The following is a 7923-nucleotide window of genomic DNA, read 5'->3' as shown; positions in this document are numbered from 1 at the left end:
ACGCATCATAATCAAAACAGTACCTATGGCTAGCTCTCTACTGCTCTGAGTACTTCCCACCAATCAAATAATTTAATCCCCAAAACCATCTCATGAAACATCTTAGATACATTTTACAGATGGGGAAACCGAGGCCCAGAAGGATGACTGAACCAGCCCAAGTTGCCAAAGACACAATTCTTTACCTTGCCAGCACTATCTCCCTGATGGGTATCACAGCTACCCAAATGGCGGCTTACATATTTCTTCAAGACAGCAGGAAATACAAGTATTGGAACTAAAATAATATATATGAGTTCATAAAATATAATTAGCTTTGATCTGTTTTCACTTTGGAAATGCTTTCCCCATCCCCAGGCTTGCTCTAGAGTCCTTTGAATGTTGTATCTCAGATTGGTTGAAGAAAGCTTCCCCTACTTGAGTTAGGAAGCAATGGAACACAATAGGAACTACAGTGGCTCAAAACACCCAGAGCCTTTCCTTGTGGATTCTTGGGCATGGGTTCTCACTGACATTTGCAAGGTCTCCTTCCTATGTACAGAGAGAAAAGTGTCCGATATCACCAATCACACTGTATGAGGTGCTCATGCCAGGATCCTACCTCCCCCCAGAAGCCTTCAGCTCACAACAGCTTCTCCTGCCTCTGACCTCCCCCAGCACTTGATGTATGAGTCCTCATGTAGAAACTTGCTAGTTTCCATTTCCTGTTCTCTGATTCTCTCCTGTGTGTCTCTCCCCAGTAAGCTGATAAGAACTATGGGAGCAGAGGTCATGTCAGCACTGAGCACATAGCAGCTCTCAGAGAGTTGTGAAATTGAATTATGGCTATGTCTCTGCTTATAACATCTACCACTTTTCACCAATTAAATAAGGTAGCCTTGCTTTTTCTTCTTCTGGTTTTAAGATTGGTTTCAAACAATGAAGCCTGCTAGCAGATATAGTTTATTTTTTTTTATTAAAGATTTTGTTTATTTATTTGAGAGGTAGAGTTACAGACAGTGAGAGGGAGAGACAGAGAGAAAGGTCCTCCGTCCGCTGGTTCACTCCCCAGATGGCCGCAATGGCTGGATCCGAAGCCAGGAGCCAGGTGCCTCCGCCTGGTCTCCCACGCTGGTGCAGGGACCCAATGACCTGGGCCATCCTCCTCTGCCCTCCCAGGCCACAGCAGAGAGCTGGATTGGAAGAGCAGTAGCCGGGACTAGAACTGGCACCCATATGGGATGCCAGCACTTCAGGCCAGGGCATTAATCTGCTGCATCACAGTGCCGGACCCTAGCACAATGCTTTCTATATATATTCTCATTGTGTCTCTTTTTTTTTAACTTTTATTTAATGAATATAAATTTCCAAAGTACGACTTATGGATTACAATGGCTTCCCCCCCATACCGTCCTTCCCACCCACAACCCTCCCCTTTCCCACAACCTCTCCCCTTCCATTCACATCAAGATTCATTTTCGATTATCTTAATATACAGAAGATCAGCTTAGTATACATTAAGTATGTATTTCAACAGTTTGCTCCCACACAGAAACATAAAGTGAAAAATAATAGATGATTTTTTTTAAATGATGATGAAATCAGAGCAGACCTATTGTCATGTTTAATCCCAGTGAGAGTCAAGTTGGGAATTGATAATTTCTTTTTTTTTTTTTTTTTTTTACAGAGGATCAGTTTATTATGCATTAAGTAAGGATTTCAACAGTTTGCACCCCCATAGAAACACAAAGTGAAATATATTGTTTGAGTACTCGTTATAGCATTAAATCTCAATGTACTGCACATTAAGGACAGAGATCTTACATGAGGAGTAAGTGCACAGTGACTCCTGCTGTTGACTTTACCAATTGACACTCCTGTCTATGGCATCAGTAATCTCCCTATGCTCCAGTCATGAGTTTCCAAGGCTATGGAAGCCCTCTGAGTTCTCCGACTCTTATCTTGTTTAGACAAGGTCATAGTCAAAGTGGAGGTTCTCTCCTCCCTTCAGAGAAAGGTACCTCCTTCTTTGATGACCTGTTCTTTCCACTGGGATCTCACTCACAGAGATCTTTTGCCAGAGTGTCTTGGCTTTCCATGCCTGAAATACTCTCATGAGCTTTTCAGCCAGCTCCGAATGCCTTTAGGGCTGATTCTGAGGCCAGAGTGCTATTTAGGACATCTGCCATTCTATGAGTCTGCTGAGTATCTCACTTCCCATGTTGGATCATATAGTTTATTAAAAAGACCACAAAAATTGTGAAAATACGAATCATTTCCTTTGCTTAGCGCAATGTTCACTACACATTTTCTACTTATTTTGGTCCCTGTTTCATCTATCTTTTACACCTGCATGTTGATAGCAGGTACTATTCTAGTTATAGGAAGAGAAATAGAAATTAATATTAAAAGGAAACACTGCCACCCAGCAGCTTCTCATTTTGTCCACCAGTTGCTAGAATATTCTTAGAGCGTTCTGTAACAATCAGACTTGCAGGGCTGTATACTTTCCCCCTCCTCATAATGTGCCATACAACCTCGACATTACTGGCCAGAAAAAGGGGCAGTGAGGGCAGAATCAGTCCTTAAGGCATTCGGATCTAGCTAAAAAGCCCATGAGAGTAGTTCAGGCATGGAAAACCAAGACACTCTTGCAAAAAAAAAAAAAAAAAAAAAAAAACCTAAATGAAAGATCTCTGTGAGTGAGATCCCAGTGGAAAGAACCGGCCATCAAAGAAGAAGGTACCTTTCTCTGAAGGGAGGAGAGAACTTCCACTTTGACTATAACCTGGTCTAAATAAGATCGGAGTTGGCGAACTCAAAAGGCTTCCAGAGCCTTGGCAACTCATGACAAGAGCCTATGGTGATTACTGACGCCATAAATAAGAGTGTCAATTGTTAAATCAACAACAGGAGTCACTGTGCACTTACTCCCCATGTAGGATCACTGTCCTTAATGTGTTGTACAATGTGAATTAATGCTATAACTAGTACTCAAACAGTACTTTACACTTTGTGTTTCTGTGTGGGAGCAAACTGTTGAAATCTTTACTTAGTACATACTGAATTGATCTTCTGAACATAAAAAAGGGGGCAGTGAGGGGACATAAGCAAAGATTGATGAGAAAACATGATGAAAAAGGCAGAATGTGGAATGAAAGTGTTGTGGAGCAGACTTTGGAAAGTCAGAAAATAACAAGGCAATGTGGACATGGGAGAACCCAATAACTTGGGAGACAGAGGGAATTTGTAGCATGGGTATTAGAAGTTCAGTATAAATATTACAGAACTCAATAACTAGGCCTCCAAGGAGGCTTGAGACTTCTTGCTAGACCACGCGTACCACCCAAGTGACTCCATTCAAAATTTGCAAGGTTTCCAAATATTGCCCCTTCCCCAAACTACTGAGCTCAAATTTAACTTCAACTTACCTCAAATTAAAGTTGAACTTAAACATGAGTTCGTCAAGGCAGTTAGATGTTCTATTTAGGTTGAAAGGGACAGAGAAGTCTCACTCAGGCTGCATTCGGAACAGTGTTCACTTCCTGAATGTATGAGTCTAGTAAATGATTTCCACTGGCTGCTAACATCACAAGAAGAGAGATGATTCAACTTCATGTACCTCCTGATAGATACACACAGCACTATCTCTGAGTCTTGCCAGAAGGCAAGTCTAAACCTAACTGTAAAAGTGCGGGAAATACAGAGGAAAGAAGAATATGTTAAAACATCCTAGGGAGACCGTCTAAGATGGCAGAATAGGTAGAGAGCTTACTGCTCTAGTCTAGGGGAAGACAGTTAAAATAAAAATTAGAGAGAGTACAGTCCCAGGGAAGAGATAGGATGAAAACAGCAGAGGAAACTCCATGCAAATTAGACACTGTGGATCTATGTGCAGGGTGTGTACATGTGCAACTCAGGACCCCAGCAGTCGAGAGCTTCAGAACCAGCTTTGGAGAGTAAGGTGAGACCGGAGTGCAGCAGCCCAAGTCACTGGTGAAAAAGCTGCAGGAAGAGCCTGGCATGAGTCAGGCATGGAGCCATGTAGGGGACAGTGTATCTGCCAACCTAGAGGGAAAAAAAAAGAGGTGGGCATATTTCTATCTCCCCAACCACCCTCACCGGCATCCTGTAACTAGTTGAGAGAGGCAAGTGCCGTTTCGGACGTATGTAACAGCTGTGCCAGCTCATGTCCACATGTCCAGCCACCAGCCAAGAGGAAACGCCTGAGTCTGGCTGGGAGAATCGAAAGGGGGCTGCGTTCTCATGACTGTGGGAGCCTGTGTGCTGAGATGGACTGTGAAAACACTGCGGCTGTGTGTGAGGGCATAGGGTGTGGCTTGGTCTTTGGGCAGTCATTGTTGGTGGCTCCACACACTCAGGGCTCCCTGATTCCATGGTGGAGGTCATTCTATGGGATCTGTGCTCACACCAAGGACTACACAGATCCTTTATGTGCTCTTGTGGCAGAGCAGATGAAAATTGTAACCACTGGGGCTAGCGCCTAGGCACTGATCTCCCTGGGGAGAGGAGGTGAGTGTGAGACTATGCCAACAGAGTAGATTAAACCTCCCCTCTGATAAAAAGAATGAGAGAGGGCCGATGCAGCGGCTCACTAGGCTAATCCCCAACATGCAGCGCCGGCACCCCGGGTTCTAGTCCCAGTAGGGTCGCCGGATTCTGTCCCGGTTGCTCCTCTTCCAGTCCTGCTCTCTGCTGTGGCCCAGGAGTGCAGTGGAGGATGGCCCAGGTGCTTGGGCCCTGCACCCGCATGGGAGACCAGGAGGAAGCACCTGGCTCCTGGCTTCAGATCAGCACAGTATGCTGGCCGCAACGTGCTGTCCGTGGCGGCCACCTGGGAGGTGAACCAAGGGGAAAAGGAAGACCTTTCTCTCCCTCTCTCTCTCTCTCTCTCTCACTGTCTAACTCTGCCTGTCAAAAAATAAAATAATAATAATAATAATAAAGAGAGCCAGAGACAGAGAGATTTACCATGCCCAATCTGAAAGTCACCCTGTACACTCCCCTCACACTGGAGCACTTGAACAGAGCTCCTGGGCCACACCCAGCACAAGCCTTAAGCTATCCACTGAAAGAGCAGACACCCCACTAATCCACAGAGGCATAGTCCAAAGATAAAAGCCATCACAGGGGAAAAACAAACCAACAAGTATCTCCACAATTGCCTAAAATAAATGCAGCACTTCAAGAAACAAGAATAAGGAAAACAACATCAAGCCCCCAAAGGAACAAATCAACACTTCAGTACTAGAATGTGAAAGTGAAGAGATTGTGGAAATGTTGGAAACAGAATCAAAAAATGGATCACATGATCCCTTAGAAGTAATCAGAAGCAAATTCACGAATTAAAGAAATCCATACATGATATGAATGAACGTTTTTCCCATGAAATTGAGATTTTTAAAGAGAAATCAAAGTGAAATATTGGAAATGAATAATTCAATAGATCAAATAAGAAATGCAGTGGAAAGCCTTAACAACAAACTTGGTGAGGCAGAAAAAAGAAAGACTGGAAATTTTATAGTCAGGCCAAAAAAGAAGAAAATAGAAAATGAAAAACAATGTTGGAGATTTATGGGATACTCTCAAACAACCCAACATACGAAACTTAGGAGTTCCTGAAGACATGGAAAGAAAGAAAGGATTTGAACGTTTTTTCAATGAAATACAGAAAACTTCCCTAATTTTGAGAAAAAAAGGAATGTCTAAGTACAGGAAGCACATAGAACTCCTAGTAGACATGACCAGAAAAGATATTCACCATGACATATTTTTTTAACTTTTATTTAATGAATAAAAATTTCCAAAGTACAGCTTATGGATTACAATAACTTCCCCCCCATAACTTCCCTCCCACCCGCAACACTCCCCTTTCCCACTCCCTCTCCCCTTACATTCACTTCAAGATTCATTTTCAATTCTCTTTATATACAGAAGATCAGTTTAGTATATATTAAGTAAAGATTTCAACAATTTGCACCCACATAGAAACACAAAGTGAAAAATACTGTTTGAGTACTAGTTATAGCATTAAATCACAATGTACAGCACACTAAGGACAAAGATCCTACATGAGGAGTAAGTGCACAGTGACTCCTGTTGTTGACTTTACCAATTGACACTCCTGTCTATGGCATCAGTAATCATCCTAGGTTCTTGTCATGAGTTGCCAAGGCTATGGAAGCCTTTTGAGTTCACCGACTCTGATCATATTTAGACATGGTCATAGTCAAAGTGGAAGTTCTCTCCTCCCTTCAGAGAAAGGTACCTCCTTCTTTGATGGCCCGTTCTTTCCACTGGGATCTCACTCGTGGAGATATTTCATTTAGGTCATTTTTTTGACACAGTGTCTTGGCTTTCCACACCATGACATATTGTAGTTAAACTCTCCACAGTAAAACATAAAGAATATGGCCAGCGCCGCGGCTCACTAGGCCAATCCTCCGCCTAGCGGTGCCGGCACACCAGGTTCTAGTCCCGGTTGGAGCGCCGGATTCTGTCCCGGTTGCCCCTCTTCCAGGCCAGCTTTCTGCTGTGGCCCGGGAGTGCAGTGGAGGATGGCCCAGGTGCTTGGGCCCTGCACCCCATGGGAGACCAGGAGAGGCACCTGGCTCCTGGCTCCTGGCTTCGGATCAGCACAGTGCGCCGGCCGCAGCGCGCTGGCCGCGGCGGCCATTGGAGGGTGAACCAACGGCAAAAGGAAGACCTTTCTCTCTGTCTCTCTCTCTCACTGTCCACTCTGCCTGTCAAAAAATAAAAAAAAAAAAAAACATAAAGAATATTCTAAAATGTGCAGGAGAGAAACATCAGATTTCTTTCAGAGGATCCCCAATTAGACTCACATCTGACTTCTCATCAGAAACCCTACAGGGTAGGAGAGAATGGCAAGATATAGTCCAAATCTTAAGAGAAAAAAAAAACTGTCAACCCAGAATGCTGTGCCTTGCAAAGCTCTCATTTATGAGTGAAGATGAAATAAAAACCTTCCATAACAAATAGAAATTGAATTTTTCACCACTCATCCAGGCTTACAAAATATGCTTAAGGAGTACAATAGTAATGGGGGACTTCGATACCCTACTTTCAACAATGGACCGATCAACCACACAGAAAATCAGCAAGGAAACAACAGATTTAATTGACACTACAGACCAAATGAACATAACAGATATCTACAGAACTTTTCATCCTACATTAAATTAAACATGGAGAATACACATTCTTGTTGCCAGTACATGGAACTTTCTCTAGGATAGACCACAGGCTAGGCCATAAGGCAAGTCTCAGCAAATTCAAAAAAAACAGAATCATACCATGCATCTTCTCTGATCACAATGGAATGAAGTTGTAAATCAACTACTCAAAACTCTCTATAACATATGCAAAACACATGGAGACTGAATAACATGCTCCTGAATGAACAGAGCATCATAGAAGAAATCAAAAGAGAAATAAAAAAAAATGTTGAGGAACAATTTTTTTCATACTATTTGTTGAACTCTTTTCTTAATATTGAGTTAATCTTCTGTGTATAAAGTTAACTGAAGATAGATCTTAGTAAAAAAAATAAGAATGGGAATAGGAGAGAGAGGAGGAAGAAGGATGGGAGTGTCATTGGGAGGGCGGGTATGGTGGGAAGAATCACTATGTTCCTAAAGTTGTATTTATGAAATGCATGTACTTTGTATACCATAAATAAAAGGTTTATGGGGAAAAAAGCAGCATGTATTAGTATATACATGATTTGTTTTTTGCCTTGACTATCAAGGAGCAATGTTTTTCTTATTTGGTTGATTTTCTTCTTTTCTTCTTTATATATCTTCATACTAATTGGTGAACTCTCTACTTACTGTAGGATAATCTTATGAATATAAAAATTAACTGAAAATTGAACTCTGTAAAAAATGAGAATGAAAAAGGAAG

This window comes from Oryctolagus cuniculus, chromosome X (genome assembly GCF_964237555.1).
Source record: "Oryctolagus cuniculus chromosome X, mOryCun1.1, whole genome shotgun sequence".
Classification (NCBI taxonomy): Eukaryota; Metazoa; Chordata; class Mammalia; order Lagomorpha; family Leporidae; genus Oryctolagus; species Oryctolagus cuniculus.
Note: the sequence above shows the minus strand (reverse complement) of the source record.